This window comes from Humulus lupulus, chromosome 2, assembly GCF_963169125.1.
Source record: "Humulus lupulus chromosome 2, drHumLupu1.1, whole genome shotgun sequence".
Classification (NCBI taxonomy): Eukaryota; Viridiplantae; Streptophyta; class Magnoliopsida; order Rosales; family Cannabaceae; genus Humulus; species Humulus lupulus.
The window spans coordinates 122,378,168-122,403,084 of NC_084794.1; the positions used below are offsets into that span (position 1 = coordinate 122,378,168).

Genomic DNA, 24,917 nt, shown 5'->3' on the forward strand with positions numbered 1-24,917 from the left:
CCTTTAGTTGGTCAAAGTAAGGCTCATCAAAATTTTGCTCAAAGCCATATGCTTTAATGATCTCATTAAACCTTAGGTTCTAGGAACATGAAGCTTGCTTAAGTCCATAGATTAACCTATTAAGCTTGCAAACTTTCTTTTCTTGTCCAGCTGCTTTAAACCCTTCTTGTTGATCCATATAAATGGTCTCGACAAGATTCTCGTTAAGAAACGATGTCTTGATGTCCATTTGAAAAATCTCATAATCAAGAGTTGTGACAATGGATAAGAGTATGCGAATGGATTTTAACATGGCAACATGCAAAAATAGTTTCCTCATAGTCAACTCCTTCTCTTTGGGTATAACCCTTTGCCACGAGTCGAGCCTTATATGTCTTGACCTTTTCATCATCTCCTATCTTCTTCTTGTAGATCCAATTGCACCCAATAGCCCTATAGTCACTAGGTGCATCTATAAGATCCCAGACGGGGTTAGAGTACATGGACCCATTTCTTGTTTCATGGCTTCAAGCCAAAGTTCCTTTTTAGAACAACCCATTGCATGTTTGAAAGACAATGGATCATCGTCACTTGTGTCTCCAACTACCATGTTGGTTTCACCGTCCAAACCATAGCGAATCGAGTTTCGAAAAACCCTCCCACTATGACGAGGCTCTGCAACTATCAGACTTAGAATTGTGGTTTCTTCATCTTCCTCATTCAATTTGACTTACGTCAATTGAAGAGTAATAGTAGGAATATCTTCATTTCCATCGACTCACGACAGTGGAGTAGGAACAATAGGATAGTCAAATCTTATTGCATTTCCTCTAATACTACTTTGCTTCGAGGATTGAAATTTTGTACATAGTCATTCTCTAGAAAAGTAGTATTTTTAGAAACAAAAACTTTCTTGTCTTTTTGGACTATAAAAGAAACGACCCCGTGTACCTTTTGGAAAGCCAACAAACATGCAAACTTTAGTTCGCGATTCTAGCTTTCCTTCCTTTTTCCTTAGGATGTGAGTGGGACACCCCTAGATGCTATAAATGACAAAAACTAGGTTCACAACCATTCCATTGTTCTAAAGGTGTTCTGGGGATAGTTTTCGACAACACAACATTTAGAATGTTGTTTGCGATCTCTATGGCATGACCCCAGAAAGAACTCGATAGATTCGAATAGCAAATCATAGACAAAACTATTTCCATTAATGTGTGACTGCGACGCTCAGCAGCACCATTTTGTTGCGGGGACCCTAGAGCGGAGAGTTAAGACAATATCCCAAATTCAATGAAATGATCTTGGAAATTCATATCTAAATATTCTCCATCCTTATCAAATCGCAAGATCTTTATAGTCTTTCCTAACTGGTTTCAAGCCATTGCAAGGAATTCTTTAAACTTGTTAAAAAGTTTCTAATTTCCTATGCATTAGGTAAAGACATGAGTATCTTGAGTATTCGTCAATGAAAGTGATGAAGTACTCATAATCACCCATCGCTTGAACATTCAGCAGTCCATATACATCATAAGGAACTAGCCCTAGTGGTTCTTTGGCCCTTTCTCCTTTTTGTATAAAATGGACACTTTATCATTTTGCCTTCGAGACAAGATTCACATAGAAATAGGTCACCCATGGTGAGCTCCCTGTAAAATGCCCTAAACTAATACTTTGAAAACATCTCCATGCTCATAAACTTATAGAAGAAAACCACATATTATATGAAAATTTCAGTGGGGCCTTACTAAAACATGTAAGTTGGGCCCAATAGTTTAAAATAAAATAAAAGTTCTCGTGCAATGTTTTAAAAATAAATATAGTTCAAGTCCCACTGAAAAGTTTGGAAATCAAAATAAAAACATAACATCGTCCAATAAATTTTGGCGTTTTAAGCTGATCATTTGTTCACCCATAGGATAACCCCACGCCATACACACCCTGACGTTGGAACTCCCCGCATCACCACGCGTGCCAATGAGAAACCCTATTTGCTACCTGGAAGGAAAAGTAAGGGGGTGAGCTAAAAGCCCAATAAGGGAGTACAAATAACAGACAAAGAAAACACAACAAAACACAATCGTATCATAAGACTCCTACAACATCATATACATACATCGTCATACATTTCACTTAATGTCATCATCATACATCATTATCATGCATCATATATCATAAACATATTCAAACAACATCATCATAAACATTATCATCATAAGCATCATCATCATAGCTTTATGAACATGACCCCTATCTTGTCCATGTCACATCTTGAGGTAAACAGGAGGCTCTGACCCTTGAATGACCTCGGCACGTCCGCCCTATGAGTTAGGGTTACGTCTTAGATCCTTAGTAACCCATTTTTTGTGTCGCATTCAACACGCTAACAACCATTTACATATCATACAACATACAGAAATACATACAATCCAGTAGCATCAACACAAAAAGGATATACATGGTTCATCAAATTTCACCATTTCAATTAAAAAAAACATTTCATACTTCATACAAACCAATCTTACCATTCACAGCATAAATAAACAAAATTATATCTAACTCCATACCTTAGGTCCGTGCAAAGCAAAAATTGACACACTTCACAACGAGCCTATAACCATAATCAAATAGCATTCTTTAGCATCATATAAGATTTTTTGTGCCCAACTCACATATCCCATGTGTGCATGGGCCATGCACACATGGTACAATTACACATAATTTCAAAGCATGCACAATTTTTCACATAAAATCACAAAAGAATAATGCAACTTTAACCTATTATACATGCATGGTTTTCAAGTAAAAATTATATGGTTGAATATTAGACATATTTTTTAACGTAAAAGTGCATTTGCATGCGATATGCATACATGGGAACGTTTTTAAAAAGTGGCTCAGTTTTTAAGGCTCTCAAATAGAGGACTCGCACCCAGCGAGTCCTAAAAAGCCTTTTTTGTAGTAGTGATCACTACCTACCATGCACCTTGGTGCATTCAACCAAAACTCAATTAGTCACAAATTAAATAAATAAATAAATTAACAATTAACAATTAAATTCACAAAATTCTACCAAACAATTCTAACAATTTAAAAATAAAAATTTACAACACTTAACAATTAAATAAAAGCAAAGCACAAAATTAAACAAATAAATAAATTAAAATTTGGCGCGATACAATATACCCTCCTTAAAAGGAATTTCATCTCGAAATTATTTCTTACCAAATAACTCAAGGTATCTTTCTCTCATGTCCTCCTCCAGGTCCCATGTTACTTCTCGTTCCGTACTATTCTTCCACACGACCTTAATTAAAGGAATCATTTTGGATCTCAGTTCCTTGATTCCCTTTTCAATAACATACTCTGGTTGTTCATCATAACTCAGGTCCTGCTTCAGCTGTAACAGCTCGTAACTCAAAACATGAGAGGGATCTGACACATACTTATGCAACATCGAGATGTGAAAAACATTATACGTTTCGGCTAGTGCTGGGGGCAGTGCCAAACGATTTGCAACTTGCCCTACCCTATCCAAAATCTCAAATGGACCTATATATCTAGGGCATAACTTCACTTTCTTTCCAAAACGCATAACACCCTTCGTTGACGAGACTCTCAAGAATACAAACTCGCCCATTGAAAACTGGATGTCCCATCTCTTAAGGTCCGCATAAATATTTTGCATACTCTGTGTGGTAAGCATCCTTTGGTGAATCTTCTCGATCGCCTCACTGGCTTCCCTAACTGCCTCAGGGCCTAAAATATGTTTCTCCCTAACTTCATCCCAGTGTAAAGTAGACCTACACTTGCGCCCATAAAGCATCTCATAGGGAGCCATTCCAATAGTGGATTGATAACTGTTATTATAGGAGAACTCCATTTGGGGTATGTATCCATTCCAATACTCTGAAAAGTCCAAAGTAAAGCATATCAACATGTCCTATAGAGTCTGTATAGTTCTCTCAGACTGCCCATCGGTCTGAGGAAGAAACACGGTGCTAAAATTTAGCTTTGTCCCCATAGCTCTATGTAGTCCCTTCCAAAAGTTCGATGTGAACGCTGACCCTCGATTGGAAATTATTGACTTTGGAAACCCATGAAGTCTGACTATTTCACTCACATATAAAATTGCATAATGGTCCACCGAGTACGTGGTCTTAACTGGTAGAAAATGGGCAGACTTAGTGAGTCTATCCACTATTACGAAAACATAATCATGTTGCTTTGTGGTCCTGGGTAACCCTACCACAAAATCCATTTCTATATCCTCTCATTTCCATTCTGGAACGTAAAGTGGTTGAAGTAACCCTACTGGCCTTTGGTGTTCTGCCTTAACTTGCTGGCATGTCAAACATCTGGCAACAAACTCAGCAATATCCCTCTTCATACCAGGTCACCAATACAGTGCCCTAAGGTCTTGGCACATCTTCGTCGACCCTGGGTGTAAGGAATAGGGTGTTATATGTGCCTCTTTCAAAATACTTTCCGTAATCTCTTCATTATCAGGCACACAAATCCTATCCTTGAATCGCTTCAACCCACCGTTGGACATTGTGAAGTCACTACTACCACTTTCCTGTACCAAAGCCTCTTGCTTTATTAGGGCTTCATCCACTTTCTGTCCTTCTCTAATTTGTTCCAGTAGGGAGGATTGTAACATGAGGTTCGCTAGGCTTCCTGTCATAAGTTCGTTGCTAGCGTTTATAATCACCTTCCGAAGAGGCATCTCCATTGTATTCAGTGCTGAGACGCTCCCATTTCCCTGCCTACTCAATGCATCAGCAACCACATTAGGCTTGCCTGGGTGGTATATAATTTCACAGTCATAGTCTTTCACTAAATCCAACCACCTTCGCTGCGTCATATTCAGTTCCTTCTGAGTGAAGAAGTATTTCTGAAATTTGTGGTCAGTGTAGATTTCACACTTGTCCCCATACAGGTGATGTTTCCATATCTTTAGTGCAAACACCACTGCTACCAACTCAAGATCATGAATGGGATATTGTTGCTCATAATCCTTGAACTGTCTAGAAGCATAAGCTACAGCCTTCCCATCTTGCATCAACACACACCCTAAGTCGTTCTTTGATGCATCACAATACACCACAAATTTCCCGCCCTCTGTGGGAACACAAAGGATAGGTGCATAAATCAACTTATCCTTCATGGTCTGAAAGCTTTCTTCACATTTCTTGGTCCATACATACCTCTGATGTTTGCGGGTTAAGTTGGTCAAGGGTGTGGCGATCTTTGAGAAACCCTCGACAAACTTCTGATAATAACCTGCCAATCCTTAGAAGCTTTGAACCTCTGAGGCATTCATCGCCTGGGGCCAATCTCTAATGGCCTCGATCTTGGATGGATTTACTACTATCCCATTCTTGAACACTATATATGTAACGACCCAAAATTACTAATAAGGCTTAAGGGCCTTGATTAGTGTGCCGGGAGGGCATAACTGGAAGTTATATGAATTAATAGTGAAAATACATGATTATGTGATATGCATGATCCTATGATTATATGGGTATGTGGAATGCATGTTTATGAGTATTAGATAAGCATACGGGCCCTGTTTAGTCTGTAAGGGCATAATTGTAATTTTGGTCGTTAGGGCATAAATGTGATAAACTGTTGAGAACACATTATTATGTGGATATATTTATATTTGCAACATTCGACCCGAGATGGTCCTAGGGAGTCGTTTAGCTAGAAAGTCACAACGAGGTCAAATACCTGACTCGGGAGGAGCTTAGGGGTATTTTGGGAATATTATAATGTTTTCGGGAATTATTGAGTAAGGGTTAGTGGCTTGTTAATAATTTAGACATGTCGGGATTAATTGTGGATTTGTAGGAATACTTGAGGATTTAGCCGGATTTATGTGAAATGACGGAATTGCCCTTGAGGTTGTATAAGGATTTTATTAAGGGAAAGGGAAAATAGGTAATTTGGTTTTAGGAGATGATAACCTTGGCTGAGAGAAAGTCATTTACGTTTTCTTTTCTACACTTAGGCTTATTCAAAAGTCTTGCTGGAAGTTTAGAGGGAACCAAGAAGCTAGAAGGAAGGAGGAGCTGGTTTTCCATGAGATCAAGGAAGGAATTCAGGGTTGAGATTGGGGCAGCTAGAGTCAAGCATAGGCCAAGAGTAATCCAAAGGTAAGGCTTCATCTTCTATTTTGAGTCTCCTTGCATGTTTTAGAGAATTTGGGTTAAGTGCTGAATATTGGATGTGTGGCTTGGTGATTGTGAGGTTCAGCTGGGAATCAAGGGAATTAAGCTTGGAATTGGATTTGGAGGTGGCTCAAGGTCAAATCCTTGTTTGAGGTAAGAATTTCGTATATCTCTGAAGCTTATTTGCTGGTGTGGTTTATATATTCTGAAGGGTGGTTTAAGTTATATAAAAGGTGGTTTAAGTTTTGTGAATTTTGAGCCACTATGTGATTCTTGGGTTTGATTGTGTGATTGGGTTTGTTGCTGTGATTTTTGAGTTGCCATACTATTTTTCTGGGGTTTTAGGTTGATTTGGGACTTGGGTCTACCTTAGGGTTGGTTTGGAAGAGTTTTGGCTCGGGAAAAATGTTGGGAAAAACCCAGTTTCTGGGTTCGCGCATGAGTGTCGCGGCCCTGTTCTTCCGCATCGCGGCTCCAGGTTGAATAAGGGGATGGTGACTATATTGGGTGTCGCGGCACCTATAGAATCGTGCTGCGGTGCTAGGCTAAATTCAGGAAAGGGGAATTTGAGTTTTTAGGGTTTTGGCTCAGGGGGCTTGGGGGACGCTTTTGCTACCTTGTATGGGGAAACGAGAGGTCCCGAGAGCATGGGATTGGTTCTGGGAGATGATTATGAATTGATTAGTAATGAGAGTGCTATGTATGGTTATGACTAGGTGTATGCTTAGGCCTGGGCTGGATCGTGCTCGGGGGTCGTCTTTCTTAATCAAAACACTTGGAATTAAAGGTAAGAAAACTGCACCTGTTTATGTGGATAAAATGGGACTAAGTGTTCCCTATATTTGTATGAATTGTTATATGATTAAGATAAACCATGTGAATATGTTGGGACTAAGAGTGTAATGACCCAAATTCGCTAATAAGGCTTAAGGGCCTTGATTAGTGTGCCTGGAGGGCATAATGGGAATTATGTGTGAATTTAATGATTAAGATGCATGATTATGATTTAAAGCATGTTATATGACTATTTGAATACTTGAGATGCATGACTATGTGTATTAGTATGCATGAAGGCCCTGATTAGGTTAGAGGGGCATAATCGTAATTTTGGCCATTATGGGCATAACTGCTTTGATATATGTGATAATTGTCGAGACCACATTATTATGAGGATATATCTGAGATCTGTGACTCGAGACGATCCTAGTGAGCAAAGTAGCGAAAAAGTCATGGCGGGGATTTATACCCGGCTCGGGGTGAGCTTAGGGGTATAAATGAGAATTTATCGATATTATTGGAGTCTATTTTGACATTGAGGAATATTATTGGTGGTTAATTAGGTATCGGGAATTAAGCGGGAAGCATTAGAGACACTCGAGGAGTTAGCAGGAATTGGGTAAAATGACTAAAATGCCCTTAAGTAGACTAAAGGATTAGAAATAAAGGGGAGGGCATTAGGGTCATTTGGCATGTAAGGAATAGATATGTTGAGGCTTTATGCTAGTGGGAAGTGTAGAGAAATGTAGAAGTCTGAAAAGAAAGAAAAAGGAAAGGAAAAGAAAGGAAGGAAAACAGAGTGGTTCTCCTTGACTCGGTTTGTGGTTCTCTTACCACTTCTCTCCATTCTTCTTGAAGCAAAATTCAGAGGAGAGCTAGTTCAATTAAGCCACAAGGTTACTGAGCTAAGATTGAGGATTTGACAAGGGTTTAGCAAGGTTAGGCCATCACTTGAGGTAAGGTTCTGTAATTTCTTCAGTTGCTGGTTTGGTTTCTGAACTATGGTGTATAAGTTGAGTTTGATGGGGAACTTTGGGGAAATTCAGGGCAAAGGTTAAGGAGAAGCAAGCCAAGGAGGTCCAGAGACAGTTTGTGGTCGAAATCCTATCAAAGGTATAAAGTCTAAACTCTAACTTTGCTGTTCAATTGGTTTCTGCTGAGTTTTAGTGTTTAGGAATGGCTATGGTGAATTCTGAGTTTGTGGATGCATGTGCTTGAGTTCTAGATGTTTGGGATGCTTAGGATGAGTGGAGTATGGTCATAAGGTTGTTTTTGAGGTTGGGGAATATTTGGAAGAGTTTTGGTTGAGGTTGGTTCGAGAAAATCGCAAGAAGAGAAAACTGAAGCTGGTCTGTCTGTGACTAGCGCTACAGCGCTAGCCTTTGGGCGCTATAGAGCTAGGCCAAGATGCTGAGGGGTTTTTGGCTTTTGTCTGTAGCGCTGTAGCGCCCTCCCATGAGCGCTGTAGCGCTACCCTACCTTCTAAAGGGGATTTTAGGGTTGTTTGCAAGGACTTTTGACCTAGGGTTTGGGGTTTGATTCCACCACCTTGTTTGGTGGAACTAGGATTTCCCGGGGGGCTCGGGATTGGCCCCGGGGCTGGGTTTTGGACTTGAGGGTTGATGATAACTTTGGCCCATGATTGTGTTTAGGTGAGCACTAGGGCTCAAGGGGGATCGTGCTCAAGGAGTGGAGGGATCAAAGCTAGTGAATTGAAAGGTAAGAAAACTGCACCCGATTATATGTTTGTTATGGGACTAAGTGCTCCCGAGAATTGTATCATGTCAATGATGGTATTACGCCATGGAACATGTAAAGCGGCCTAAGAGTGCCATACATAGTATTTGCGCACAGGGCGCGGCTTGGCCACTGGTAGCCGAGAATATTCACTGAGCTCGGCTTAAGCCGGTCGGAGTTAGTGGGATGACGGAGGGAGCAGCCTAAGAGCGCTAGCCCTAGTTATCATTTGTGCAGTGATATGTGATATGAATTGATGTGCTTAATATGTTGAATACTTGGTCATGCTGAATGATTATATGTTTGAGAACTTGTGATACAATGTGAGATATGGGTTTGTCTGTTTATTGCTTATGCTCTGTTGTTGTGTTTTCTTGCTGGGCCTTGGCTCACGGGTGGTACGTGGTGCAGGTAAAGGCAAAGGCAAGCTGGACCAAGCCTGAGACAGAGAGCTCCGAGGTGGAATGTACATAGCCAGCTGTTCGATCGCCATGGTCGAGGAGTGGATCAGGACAGGGATTACCTAATTGTCTGTTTTGCCCTAGTATGGCCTGATATTGTGTATAGACCTTGTGTCTTTTGTAAACGATCTTAAAACTTGTATCTTTTTGGGATCCCTTGTAAAGGATAATGTTTCTTAATGAAAATGTGGCTTTTGAGACCAAACCATTTTAAACCCTAGTTCCTTTATAGTTTTAGTGACACGATTTTAATTAAATGACTTGATTAGCAAGTCTGGCACTTTATAAACACACAGTGTAACGGTCTTGGCTATCCAGGGCGTTACAACTTGGTATCAGAGCGTCCTAGGTTTATGGGTCCTGAAGACTGGCTGGATATGTACATTTCCACGAGAGACAAGTTCAACTCAGGGTTTGGTAATTGTGTATACATGATTATGTGCTTAAGTGATTTGAGTGAGATATGATTGTTGATATCTGACTGATGAATAGGGAGCATGAGATACTGATAGGGCCTGGCCCTTGACTATTGCATGATGTTATTGAGGCGTGCTTATTAGCATTGCTGTACATGTGAATGAATATCTGGATAAATTGCTATACTTTGATTGCTTGTGAATGATTGGAGTTCCAGTAATGGATATGAAAGGATTATTACCCTGTCATCATAGCCTAATTGCCAAGTCGTTGATTGCATATTGACTTGAATAGTTATGCGTTCAAGAAAATCCACACGACTAGCTGGCAGGTCTGGGGCTAGAGATGATGACCGAGGCCTGACCCCTCCGCCAGTCCCTGAGAACTGGCAGCAGTTAATGGCCGACATGCAGGCCCAACTTCAGAGCCAAGATGAACAGATTAAAATTCTGCAGCAGGCTCCATCTGGGAGTGTTGCCCCTGTTGTGCAACCGACGATGGTACCTATGGTACAACCAGTTGACGTTGGGAATAAATGGGAACCGTTGAATGAGCAGTTCAGGAAGCAACAACCCTCGATCTTTGAGGGTGGACCAGATCCACTGAAGGCTGAGCAGTGGATGACTATGATCACTACTATACTTGATTTTATGAGAGTGGAAGGTTATGACAGGGTGGCTTGTGCCACTTATATGCTGAGGGAGGATGCCCGAATCTGGTGGGAGGTGGCATCACAGACTAGGGATGTTGCTGCATTGACTTGGGAAGGGTTTAAGGACCTATTTAATCAGAAGTAGTATAATGTTGCCATCAGGGCAGCGAAAGTGAATGAGTTCATGGGGCTGGTTCATGGCAGTATGACAGTTATAGAATATGCCTTGAAGTTTGATAGACTCGCGAAGTTCGCACCAGATCTTGTGCCTACTGATGCAGCTAGGAAGGACAGATTTACCAGAGGGCTGAATGCTATGATAGCCCGAGATGTAAGGATTACCACAGTTCCTTGAGGGACTACTTATGCCCAGGCTATGGAGAAGGCTCTTACAGCTGAGGAAGCGGTAAATAAGATATGGAGGGAGAGTGTTGTGAGAAGGGAGGGCCGCAGGGCAGTGCCTCCATATTCTGGTTCTGGTAGGGGCGGAGGCCCCAGTGATTTCAAGAGAAAGACTCCTAATGCTCCAATCGCTCCTGGTCCTGATAGGAGAGGTCGGGGTACTCAGGGTGGCCGTCATGGAGGCGGTGATTCGTGGAGGACTTATCCAAAGTGCACGAGGTGCAACAGACGCCATCCGGGAGAGTGTCGGGCTAAGGCCTGCTATGTGTGCTGGGTGGTGGGACACCTCAGGAAAGATTGCCCGACAGTGAAGAAGGGAGAGACAGGAAAGGTGGACAGCTTGACTCCAGCTCGAGTGTTCACCCTGACGCAGGCGGAGGCCGAGGCTAGTCCCTCGGTAGTGACAGGTCAGCTTTCTAGTGTTGGCATTCCTTTTACTGTGTTGATTGATTCTGGTGCTACGCATTCATTTGTATCTGATAAGGTGATTGATAGACTGTGTAGACCTAGTGAGTATAGTGCTTCAGGGTTTGGGACTATATTGCCTACAGGAGAACTAGTAGTATCTAGGAGGTGGATTAGAGCACTGCCAGTGATAGTTGATGGTAGGGAGTTATCTGTAGACTTGATTGAGTTGAGTATGGAGGATTTTGATATGATTTTAGGTATGGATTGGCTGGTTAGATACAGAGCTACCATTGACTGTAGAAAGAAGATGGTAACTTTTGAGCCAGAGGGCAAGGATTCCTTTGTTTTTGTGGGAGCGGTGCATGGACCCTGCGTACCCAGGATATCTGCATTGAGAGCCAGAGATTTGCTACAGGGTGGATGTATAGGATTTTTGGCTAGTGTGGTGGATACCACCATAGTTTCACCAGTAGGACCGGAGGATACCAGATTGGTTTGCGAGTTCTTGGATGTGTTCCCTGAGGATTTTCCGGGGTTGCCGCCGCGTAGGGAGATTCAGTTTGTTATTGAGTTGGCACCAGGAACATAGCCAGTGTCAAGGGCACCATATAGGATGGCACCAGCGGAACTGAAAGAATTAAAGATACAACTGCAGGAGCTTCTGGATTTGGGGTTCATCAGGCCTAGCTACTCGCCATGGGGTGCTCCAGTTCTGTTTGTTAAGAAGAAGGACGGGACTTTGAGGATGTGTATCGACTATCGAGAATTCAATAAGTTAACTATAAAGAATAAGTATCCCCTACCAAGGATTGATGACTTGTTCGATCAGCTGCAGGGTAAGACGATGTTCTCAAAGATTGATCTTCGATCTGGTTATCACCAGCTGAGGATCAAGGATGAGGACATACCTAAGACGGCCTTCCGAACGCGGTATGGGCACTATGGGTTCTTGGTCATGTCTTTTGGTTTGACTAATGCCCCAGCAGCCTTTATGGATCTAATGAGCAGGGTGTTCAAGGACTTCCTAGATCAGTTTGTTATAGTCTTCATCGATGACATCTTGGTATATTCCAGTTCAGAGGCAGAGCACAAGTTTCATCTTCGACAGGTTCTTCAGAGGCTGAGGGAGCATCAGTTGTACACTAAGTTTAAGAAGTGTGAGTTCTGGTTACCTGAAGTGACATTCCTTGGACATATTTTTGGCGTAGATGGGATTAAGGTGGATCCATCTAAGATAGAGGCAGTTAGGGATTGGCCGAGGCCAAGGAACGCCTCGGAGGTGCAGAGTTTTATGGGGTTAGCAGGTTATTACAGACGGTTTGTAGAGGGCTTTTCGAAGATAGCAGCACCGATGACAGAATTGACAAGAAAGAATTTGAAGTTCATCTGGTCGGACAAGTGTGAAGACAATTTCTAGGAGTTGAAGCAACGGCTTATTACAGCGCCTGTGTTGAGTCTTCCTTCGGGGGAAGGGAAGTTTGTTGTTTACTGTGATGCATCAAGGTTGGGCTTAGGATGTGTGTTGATGCAGAATGAGAAAGTTATAGCTTATGCATCACGACAGTTGAAGGAGTTTAAACAGCGGTATCCTACTCATGACTTGGAGCTGGCAGCAGTGGTTTTTGCACTGAAGATTTGGCGGCATTATCTCTATGGGGAGAAGTGTGAGGTGTACACTGACCATAAGAGCGTGAAGTATTTCTTTACACAGAAGGACCTGAATATGAGACAGAGACGTTGGATGGAATTGGTAAAGGATTATGATTGTGATATTCTTTACCATCCAGGGAAAGCCAATGTGGTGGCGGATGCTTTGAGCCGCAGAGGTCCAGGTCAGTTGTATAGCTCTGTTCAGATCTCAAGGGAGTTAGCCGATGAGATGGTTAGAGCAGGGATAGAGTTGGTGGTGGGCCGGTTGGCTAATATTACTCTGCAGTCGACCCTGCTAGAGCGGATCAGCGAGGGGCAGTTGGCGGACGCTCAGTTACAGAGGGTTAGAGAGGATGTCTTAGCGGGAGTAGCTAAGGACTATTCAGTTTTTGAGGTTGGATTACTTCGGTATCAGGGACGGATTTATGTTCCAGCGGATGAGGGGATCAGATGGGAGATACTAGATGAGTCTCATACGACGCCGTACTCACTTCATCCGGGTACCACGAAGATGTATCAGGATCTACGGACTTTGTATTGGTGGCCCGGGATGAAGAAGGATGTGGTAGAGTACGTTGCCAGATGCTTAACCTGTCAGCAGGTAAAAGCTGAGCATCAGCGACCAACAGGGTTGCTTCAACCTTTGGGTATTTCTGAATGGAAATGGGAGGACATTACCATGGATATTGTGGGAGGTTTACCCAGGACAGTAGGACTTCATGACTCAGTATGGGTGATAGTGGATAGATACACCAAGTCAGCCCATTTCCTTCCAGTAAGGTCGACATATACTGTGGATCAGTATGCTGAGTTGTATGTGAGGGAGATCGTACGTCTCCATGGGGTTCCTAAGTCTATAGTGTCAGACCGGGATCCTATTTTCACTTCCAAATTTTGGGGTGGTTTGCAGAAAGCTCTGGGGACTCAGTTGAAATTCAGTACAGCCTTTCATCCTCAGACTGATGGACAGTCTGAGAGGACGATCTAGGTATTGGAGGATATGCTCAGGGCATGTGTGATTGATTTTGAGGGTTCATGGAGTAAGTACCTTCCGTTGATTGAGTTATCGTATAACAATAGTTATCAATCAACGATTGGAGTGGTTCCCTATGAGATGTTATATGGGAGGAAGTGTAGATCACCCATTCATTGGGATGAGATGGGTGAGATGAGATATTTGGGGCCAGATATGGTTCAGAGGACAAGTGAGGCCATAGAGAAGATCCGGGCTAGGATGCTCGCTTCTCAGAGTAGGCAGAAAAGCTACACTGATCCTAAGCGTAAGGATGTGGAGTTCCAAGTTGGGGACCATGTCTTTCTCCGAGTTTCACCATTGCGAGGGGTGAGAAGGTTTGGAAAGAAGGGCAAGCTCAGCCCTAGATTCATTGGACCATTCGAGATCCTGGAAAGGGTTGGTCAGGTGGCTTACAGGTTAGCTTTGCCGCCATCATTGTCTGGAGTTCATAATGTATTCCATGTGTCCATGCTTCGGAAGTATGTCTCAGATGTGACTCATGTGTTGAGGTATGCAGATCTAGAGTTACAAGCGGATTTAGTTTATGAGGAGCAACCAGTTCAGATCTTGGATCGGAAAGATAAAGTGTTTCGGAATAAGACGATTCCTCTGGTTAAAGTACTGTGGAAGAATAGTAAGGTCGAGGAGGCAACCTGGGAGCTTGAGACAGCGATGCGGGATCAGTATCCCGAGTTATTCAGGTAAATTTCGAGCACGAAATTCTCATTAGGAGGGGATAGTTGTAACGACCCAAATTCGCTAATAAGGCTTAAGGGCCTTGATTAGTGTGCCTGGAGGGCATGATGGGAATTATGTGTGAATTTAATGATTAAGATGCATGATTATAATTTAAAGCATGTTATATGACTATTTGAATACTTGAGATGCATGACTATGTGTATTAGTATGCATGAAGGCCCTGATTAGGTTGGAGGGGCATAATCGTAATTTTGGCCATTATGGGCATAACTGCTTTGATATATGTGATAATTGTCGAGACCACATTATTATGAGGATATATCTGAGATCTGTGACTCGAGACGATCCTAGTGAGCAAAGTAGCGAAAAAGTCATGGCAGGGATTTATACCCGGCTCGGGGTGAGCTTAGGGGTATAAATGAGAATTTATCGATATTATTGGAGTCTATTTTGACATTGAGGAATATTATTGGTGGTTAATTAGGTATCGGGAATTAAGCGGGAAGCATTAGAGACACTCGAGGAGTTAGCAGGAATTGGGTAAAATGACTAAAATGCCCTTAAGTAGACTAAAGGATTAGAAATAAAGGGGAGGGCATTAGGGTCATTTGGCATGTAAGGAATAGATATGTTGAGGCTTTATGCTAGTGGGAAGTGTAGAGAAATGTAGAAGTCTGAAAAGAAAGAAAAAGGAAAGGAAAAGAAAGGAAGGAAAACAGAGTGGTTCTCCTTGACTCGGTTTGTGGTTCTCTTACCACTTCTCTCCATTCTTCTTGAAGCAAAATTCAGAGGAGAGCTAGTTCAATTAAGCCACAAGGTTACTGAGCTAAGATTGAGGATTTGACAAGGGTTTAGCAAGGTTAGGCCATCACTTGAGGTAAGGTTCTGTAATTTCTTCAGTTGCTGATTTGGTTTCTGAACTATGGTGTATAAGTTGAGTTTGATGGGGAACTTTGGGGAAATTCAGGGCAAAGGTTAAGGAGAAGCAAGCCAAGGAGGTCCAGAAACAGTTTGTGGTCGAAATCCTATCAAAGGTATAAAGTCTAAACTCTAACTTTGCTGTTCAATTGGTTTCTGCTGAGTTTTAGTGTTTAGGAATGGCTATGGTGAATTCTGAGTTTGTGGATGCATGTGCTTGAGTTCTAGATGTTTGGGGTGCTTAGGATGAGTGGAGTATGGTCATAAGGTTGTTTTTGAGGTTGGGGAATATTTGGAAGAGTTTTGGTTGAGGTTGGTTCGAGAAAATCGCAAGAAGAGAAAACTGAAGCTGGTCTGTCTGTGACTAGCGCTACAGCGCTAGCCTTTGGGCGCTATAGAGCTAGGCCAAGATGCTGAGGGGTTTTTGGCTTTTGTCTGTAGCGCTGTAGCGCCCTCCCATGAGCGCTGTAGCGCTACTCTGCCTTTTGAAGGGGATTTTAGGGTTGTTTGCAAGGACTTTTGACCTAGGGTTTGGGGTTTGATTCCACCACCTTGTTTGGTGGAACTAGGACTTCCCGGGGGGCTCGGGATTGGCCCCAGGTCTGGGTTTTGGACTTGAGGGTTGATGATAACTTTGGCCCATGATTGTGTTTAGGTGAGCACTAGGGCTCGAGGGGGATCGTGCTCAAAGGAGTGGAGGGATCAAAGCTAGTGAATTGAAAGGTAAGAAAACTGCACCCGATTATATGTTTGTTATGGGACTAAGTGCTCCCGATAATTGTATCGTTTCAATGATGGTATTACGCCATGGGACATGTAAAGCGGCCTAAGAGTGCCGCACATAGTATTTGCGCATAGGGCGCGGTTTGGCCACTGGTAGCCGAGAATATTCACTGAGCTCGGCTTAAGCGGGCCGAAGTTAGTGGGATGACGGAGGGAGCAGCCTGAGAGCGCTAGCCCTTGTTATCATTTGTGCAGTGATATGTGATATGAATTGATGTGCTTAATATGTTGAATACTTTGTCATGCTGAATGATTATATGTTTGAGAACTTGTGATACAATGTGAGATATGGGTTTTTCTGTTTATTGCTTATCTGTTGTTGTGTTTTCTTGCTGGGCCTTGGCTCACGGGTGGTACGTGGTGCAGGTAAAGGCAAAGGCAAGCTGGACCAAGCCTGAGACGGAGAGCTCCGAGGTGGAATGTACATAGCCAGCTGTTCGATCGCCATGGTCGAGGAGTGGATCAAGACAGGGATTACCTAATTGTCTGTTTTGCCCTAGTATGGCCTGATATTCTGTATAAACCTTGTGTCTTTTGTAAACGATCTTAAAACTTGTATCTTTTTGGGATCCCGTGTAAAGGATAATGTTTCTTAATGAAAATGTGGCTTTTGAGACCAAACCATTTTAAACCCTAGTTCCTTTACAGTTTCAGTAACACGATTTTAATTAAATGACTTGATTAGCAAGTCTGGCACTTTATAAACACACAGTGTAACGGTCTTGGCTATCCAGGGCATTACAAAGAGTTCCCTATAATCATATGAATGTCATGAGGTGGTATTATGCCACGGGGACATGTGATAAATGGCCTAAGAGTGCCGGAATAATTACTTGCGTACAGGGCGAGGCTCAGCCATTGGTAGCTGAGGACAGCTTAATAATCACTGAGCTCGGTTTAAGCGGGCCAGAGTCAGTGGGGTGAACACTGGGCTTGGCCTAAGCGAGCCAAAGACAGTGGGTTAAATAAAGGGTTCGGCCTACAGTCGTTGATCCTAGTTGTTGCTTGACATGTATACTATTGTTAATTGTTGTATATGATATGTTGAATATCTGGTAACTTGATCATTGGTTATTGACTTATGTCTTGGATTGAATGAATAATATGGCTTGCTAGGTAATTAATTAATATCTTGTAAATCATTTGGTTATGCTCTGTAAACTACTTAGTTACTGTTATTGATTATGCTATGATATTATGTTTTCTTGCTGCGCCTCGGCTCACGGGTGCTACATGGTGCAGGTAAAGGTAAGGGTAAGATGAGTTGACCATGGGTTGGATAGCTCTGGGGGAAGGTGTACATTGTCAGCTGCTCGGCCACCACGGTCGAGGGTTTATACAGGGACGGAGACTTAAAATTTGTATTTTTTCATTAGAGTGGCTTTGATTATTTATAACGTTTGGAAATCCTGTAATTATGTCATTTAAACCCTGATTTGGGATCCCATGTACCAAACATTTGTTTTAATGAAAAATATTCGTTTATAACCAAAATCTTTCAAACCTAACTTGTTTATGTCTCTAGATTCACATTTTTATTTAAACGACTTGATTAGCAAGTCTCGCATTATTTCAAACACACAATGTAACGGCCTTGGTTATCCAGGGCGATACAATATGCCCTAGGAAATTTACTTATTCCAGCCAAAACTCACACTTAGAGAACTTAGTGTATAGTTGATGTTCTCGTAGTCTTTTCAAAGTCAACCTCAAATGCTCCTCATGCTCCTCCTTGGTCTTCAAGTAGATAAGGATATCGTCCATGAACACTACCACAAACTTGTCCAAATAGTCCTGAAATACTCTTTTCATCATATTAATGAATGATGCTGGGGCGTTAGTGAGTCCAAAAGACATCACTAGGAAGTCATAGTGCCCGTAGCAAGTTCTGAAAGTCATTTTCGGAATGTCTCCCTCTTTCACTTTCAACTGATGGTACCTGGATCGCAGATCAATCTTTGAGAATACTGCTGCCCCTTGCAGTTGATCAAAAAGGTCATCTATCCTAGGCAAAGGATATTTGTTCTTGATGGTGACCTTATTGAGTTCTCGGTAATCGATGCACATTCTCATGCTCCCGTCCTTCTTTTTCACAAATAGAACTGGTGCTCGCCATGGCGAATGACTAGATCTTATGAACCCTTTATCCAGCAATTCCTGTAGCTGGTTCTTAAGTTCCTTCAACTCCACTTGTGCCATTCGATATGGTGCTTTGGAGGTCGGTGCTGTTTTTGGTGCAAGTTGGATCACGAATTTGATTTCTCTGTTCGGGGGTAATCCTAGTAATTCCTCTTGAAACACTTCTGGAAACTCACAAACGATATGCACATTTTCTGGTTTTAACCCTGACTCCTTGGATTTATCTACCACACAAGCTAGATATGTCGAACAACCATGTTGCATCATATTCTGTGCTTCCAGTGCCGATATTATGGGGGAATGAAAACTCACTAATTCTCCTTTAAAAGAAAAGAGTTCCTCTTCTTCTAGTAGGAACTCCACAGTCTTTTTCTAACAGTAAATCATTGCTCCATGTTTTAATAACCAATCCATGCCAAGTATGGCATCATAATCTGGTATACTTAGTTCTATAAGGTCTGCCGGGCACTCCCTGCCCTCTATTGTTATAGGTGCTGACTGCAACCACCTGGTTGACAACATCATGTCTCATGACAATAACATTCTACTAAAACTATGCTCAAACAGTTTAAAAGGCATACCCAACTTATCAATCGTATTTATGGAAACATAGGAGTGAGTCGCTCTAGGATCAATAAGGACTCTACACATCATACCAGATATAGTGAGCTGACCTGTGACTACGGTGTTGTTGTTGGCTGCTTCATTCTGAGTTAAGGCAAAAACCTGTGCTGGCACCAGATTGTTGTTATTGTTCTGTCCTGCTTTCCATTGTGGGTAATCTTTTCCCAGATGTCCTGCCTGACCACACTTGAAACATTTGTTGGTGCTGGCCTGGCATTCTCCTAGTTGTCTTTTCGAGCATTTAGGACAAGTGGGGTGCTTTACTCTGTTGCTTTGGTCATTCCCACGGTTCCAATCATTATAGCGACTGTTGCGGTTGTTAGGGTGGTTCTGAGTGTTGTGACTGTTGTTATTCGTAGTCGGGGGTCTCGGTCTTTTGTCAGTGCCACTATTCTGCCCTTCATTCTCTTTTCTCTTGTTGCCCTCATTGAAGCCCTTGTTTCGGTTGGCCTTTCTTCTGGCAGCATTGTCCTTCCATATCTGATCCTCCAAGTATTCTGCCTTAAGTGCCATATCTAGTACTTAGACATAACTGACCACTTCAGTACTGGTCATCTTAATGTCCCTAGCAATCATAGGCTTGATTGGTACTCATGAACCTTTGGACTCACAGAGCTTCAGTTGGTACAACTTCAAGAGCAAATTTTTCCAACCTATCGAACTTCTATGCATAATCAGTGACAGATAAATTTCCCTGAACCAAAGTCACGAACTCATCTACTTTGGTTGCCAACAGGCCGCACTGTAATACTTCTTGCTAAAAGCCTGCACGAAATCTGCCTAAGTCATGGTATTCAGATCTTGAGTCTGTTTAATCACATCCCACCATATCTGCGCACCCATATGAGATTCTCTGGTGATAATTTAACTCCATATGATCAAAGATAGCCTCGATTGGTCTTAACCAATCTTCCGCCACCATGGGATCAGCTTTTCCTTCAAAGGTTGGCGGAGCTTGCTTTCTGAAACGTTCATACACTAACTCGAACCCATAAGTAACAGGTAGTGGTGCAGGTGGTGGTGTTGGTGGCTGAGGCTGCGCCACTGGTGCTTGAGGCACTTGGGGAATTTGGGGAACTTGCCTAGCATGTGCTAATTCCTCATCTCTCAGCCTTAATTGTTCCCTTAACCTTACTACCTCTGGGGCCAGATCCACAGTTGGTGCAGCTCGGGCTGCAGGTTGGATTGATGGCATTCCTACTTCAGGAGTTGTCGTGGCCTTAGACCTTGTGGAGACACCCTTTCCTCAGCCTCCTCCTCTTCCCTTGCCTCCTCGTCCTCTTGTCGACATTATGAGATTCTAAGGCACCAAAAGAAAATCATAAGGGAGGATAAACCGCATAATGGTTTGATAAATATTCATGAAAATCATACATTCCAAATCCACACCATTTAGAGTTTGCAAGAGGAAAAATATTAAACTATAGCATTCAAAGTGTGTTCAAAATTATTCCAAAATTAAAAAAACTCATAAAGTGTTCAATAACCAAAAACATAAGTCCTTAGGGTTTTTTTTTTAAAATCCCATCTTATTCATTAATGTTTCATGGAACGATCTACGCGACAAACTCTAGTCCTCAACTGTGGACTTGTCTCATGAACTGTAGTCGAAGACGCCCTCTAAGATGTGGAAGTAGACAGGGGCGCTCGCCATCACCCTCATCCTAGCGGTCACTTGTGGTATGGCATGAACCACTTCCTGACATGCCATGGCTCCTTCCAATTCGTGTACCATCTCATAACGCTCATCCATCTCTCCATTGTTCGTCTTTACCATAACCAGCTCCGCACGACTAAATTCGTAGTTGTCCATAAGATCATAGATCACATACTCTATGGTGCTCAAGTCTAGGTCGTCTTGAATGACGTCGTGCCATGCCACGTCTAACTGGAGAAGGGCCTCAGAGTACACCGACAGTGCTTCCCTTAACACCCAATATTGTTCTCTAGGCCATAGCAATGCTCCTCTTTTGTTCATGATTCCTTGATAGTGATCGCAGACCACCGCCGTTGTTTTCAACACTACAATTCTCCAATCGTAGGGGTCCTCCTCAGGTGGACCTTGTGTATTGCACGGATTTCCTTAAGTAGTTGTTTCTTAGTGATTTTTATAACATGAGGCATCTTACTATACTGCAGTAACAAAGCTATAAAATTAAATAAGACAGAAACAAGTAATAGCACATAAAACAAATACTTACAACGTAGTGAGGTGAGATTTTCCCGTCTTTAGCGTGTATGGGGAGGGTCCTTGGAAACACGGACGACTGTTTCTGATACCATGTGTAAAACGCCCTAAACTAATACTTTGTAAAACATCTCCATGCTCATAAACTTATAGAAGAAAACCACTTATTATATGATAATTTTAAGTAGGGCCTTGCTAAAACATGCAAGTTGGGCCCAATAGTTTAAAATAAAATAAAAGTTCTCATGCAACGTTTTAAAAATAAATATAGTTCAAGTCCCACTGACAAGTTTGGAAATAAAAATAAAAACATAACATCGCCCTTTAAATTTTGGCATTTTAAGCAGATCGTTTGTTCGCCCATAGGATACCCCCACGCCATACACACCCTGACGTCGGAACTCCCCACATCACCATGCATGCCAATGAGAAACCCTATTTGCTACCTAGATGGAAAAGTAAGGGGGTGAGCTAAAAGCCCAGTAAGGAAGTACAAATAACAGACAAAGAAAACACAATCTTATCGTAAGACTCACTCATCGTCATATACATACATCGTCATACATTTCACTTAACATCGTCATCATACATCGTTATCATGCATCATATATCATAAACATATTCAAACATCATCATTATAAACAGCATCATCATAAACATTATCATCATAAGCATCATCATCATATCTTTGTGAACATGGCCCCCTATCTTGTCAATGTCACATCTTAAAGTAAACATGAGGCTCTGGTCCTTGAAAAAACTCGACGCGTCTCCCTAGGAGTTACATCTTTATATCCTAGTAACTCGGGTTACGTCTTAGATCCTTAGTAACTCATTTGTTGTGTTGCATTCAACACGCTAACAACCATTTACATATCATACAACATACAGAAATACATGCAATCCAGTAGCATCAACACAAAAAGGATATACATGGTTCATCAAATTTCACCATATCAATTAACAACAACATTTCATACTTCATACAAACCAATCTTTCCGTTCATAGAATAAATAAACAAAATTATATCTAACTTCCTTACCTCAGGTCTGGGCAAAGCAAAAATTGACACACTTCACAACGAGGCTATAACCATAATCAAGTAGCATTCTTTAGCATCACATAAGAGTTCTTGTGCCCAACTCACATATCCCATGTGTGCAGGGGCCATGCACACATGGTACAATTACACATAATTTCCAAGCATGCACAATTTTTCACATAAAATCACAAAAGAATAATGCAACTTCTACCTATTATACATGCATGGTTTTCAATTGAAAATTATATGGTTGAATATTAGATATATTCTTTAACGTAAAACTGCATTTGCATGTGGCGTGCATACGTGGGAACGTTGTTAAAAAGTGGCGTTAAAAACAATAATTTCTACGCGCTTATTTCTATCATTTTCAAAATAAAGATTTATAAGTCATAATTTATCACCATTATTTTCCTTTAAATCCCTAAGTTGTTTAAACCTCTTAAGACATTATTTTTATTCCATAAAAAATAATTTATTTAGTCATTTTCAAAAATATAATAATTCCATTTCTTACTTTTAAATTTGCATAGAAAATATCAAAAACTTGAAATTATCTAAAGTACTTATAAATATCTTGTTTCCCTTAGAAAATAACATTTTATTTAAATGATTAAAATTACAAGATTGATATGAGGAAAATATAAATTTTTGGTGTGAGAAATATATTTTGTTTGTTATTCTTTATTCTTTGGCTGGCTATTCATAATAGATTGAACACCAAAGATAGACTTAAAAGGCATGGAGTTATTGATCAATTAGATTGTCTGTTTTGTGGTGAAGCTGAGGAATCCTGTGAGCATCTATTTTTTAATTGCCATTTCAGTTTAAATTGTTATCATCAGATTTTGCAGTGGCTAAATTGGAGAACTAAGCTAACCACCTTGAGGAAAGTTATTAGGTGGTTTGAGAGAGTTTCTAGTAGCAGATTTCAGAAGCTAGTTTTTCAGCTGTTATAGCAGCTTTGCTTTACAACATTTGGAAGGCTAGGAATGATACTTTGTGGCTTAGGAAGAGTATGCAACCTGAGTTAATTGTTCATAATACCAAAGTTAGTGTTAAGAATAGAATTTCGTACAGTTTACCAAAGAAAATTAGTCAACAGGATAGAAATTGGTTTGGGAATTTGTAATGGGGCTGTGTTTTTCTTGCTTTGCTGTGTTTTGAGGTGTATTTGGAGTTTGTATGATTTGTTAGAAGTAACGAAATTTCTCTGATTTATCAAAAAAAAAATATATTTTTTGTTTGTATTATTTTAGACTTAATTTTTATATAGTATAAATTCATATGTGGTAATCAAATAATTATTTTTAATTTATTAAACTAAACTTTCAGCCACCATTTAATTTGTTTAACAATCACAAGTGAATTAAATTTCGACATTTTTCTTAATTAAAACAAAGAAAATCATACCCATTAAAATGTGAACATTCAATGTTACATTAAAAATATAATTTTTAATATATATATATATAATTGAGGGTATTATATTATTTCAACAAACACACAATTTCCTTTCATTTAAAAAGAATTTCCTAATTTTTACCAAAACTTCCAGCAACAATTAAAACCCTTAAAATCACCATCTTAGTATTAAAACTCATATTTTCATCTTGAAATATATATAAAAAAAATGTAGGTATTTACTTGAGTAAAATATCATTTTAATGTACATTAACATACCCCTTTAATTTCATAAAATCATCATAGCACTTGCAAAAATATTTATGCATGCAATTATTATTTTCATCATGTTCATATCATTTATACATGAAATCAGCGAGCAATATTCATCATCAAATTCATTTCAAACTCATGCTCTCGTAACTCAAATGTGAATTTTCATGTATTGCCAATACATCAATTTATACAAGACTTAAGACAATTTCTTTCATTTTCCAAATTATCCTAACATGTTTCTAATGAGTGTAGGTAACATAAACAAATTAACCAACATGCATCAATAAATCCCCCTAGTTCGAAACCCTCTAGAACATTAACATAAAAAATACAAATCCTCATTTACTTTCACACGAAACCTAGCATGTATAAATCAACATATTTTAAGGGAAACCATTTAAAATCTTGCAAACAACCTATCATGTTTCTAATATTACATTTGACATGAACACATAAAGATGATCTAACATACTTGAGTAATCACCCCTAGGCCGAAACTCTACAAGCCAAAATAATCAAAACCCTTGCATGCTTACACGTAGAACCTTTAAGCCAAACCAAACATAGCATCAAATCATAGGAAAGACCTTAGGCATCATAACATCAACACCACCATGCTTATGATTTTATGATCAAATCAAATATTCATAACAAGAGATTGGCATAACACCATACATCAACAATCAATCCAATACACACATACCATGAGTATATATATATATAAAAAGGTTACAACAATAAGAACCAAATCAAGTATAGAGATTCCATTACCTTCTTTGATACAAATCAAAGAACTCAAAAATAATTATGGTCACCCTCTTGTTTGCTAGCCTCCAACACCTTATTATCACCACCAACTCATTAGACCAAACAAACCAAAAAAAATCCCAAATAGATCAACATTAGTAAATCAAAACACCCTTACCCTAGTAGGCCGAAACCCTTAACCACAATCTCTATGCTCTTGTGAGATTAGAACCTAGCATCACCAAGGACTCCCATTAAACTTATAACCAATAAGAAGAGAAAAAGAAAATCACAACCCGAACCCATACCTTAGAGACTTCGAATGCCCTTCTTCCTCTTCTCCTTTTTCTTTCACTCCTTCTTCACATTTTTCCTCCTCCTTCTCTCTCTAGAAATTGGCAGCCTCTCTCTCTCTCTCT

The 24,917-nt window shown here is 40.7% G+C and overlaps 1 long non-coding RNA gene across 1 annotated transcript; it reads right to left on the reverse strand.

The window, feature by feature from the left end:
- Positions 1 to 1,729: 1,729 nt before the first annotated feature.
- On the reverse strand, positions 1,730 to 24,917 carry LOC133816281 (uncharacterized). Its single transcript, XR_009885132.1, has 4 exons — positions 24,807 to 24,917; positions 24,677 to 24,730; positions 24,523 to 24,591; positions 1,730 to 1,977 (listed from the first exon to the last, which is right to left on the reverse strand). It is a non-coding gene; the product is annotated as an uncharacterized LOC133816281 (long non-coding RNA).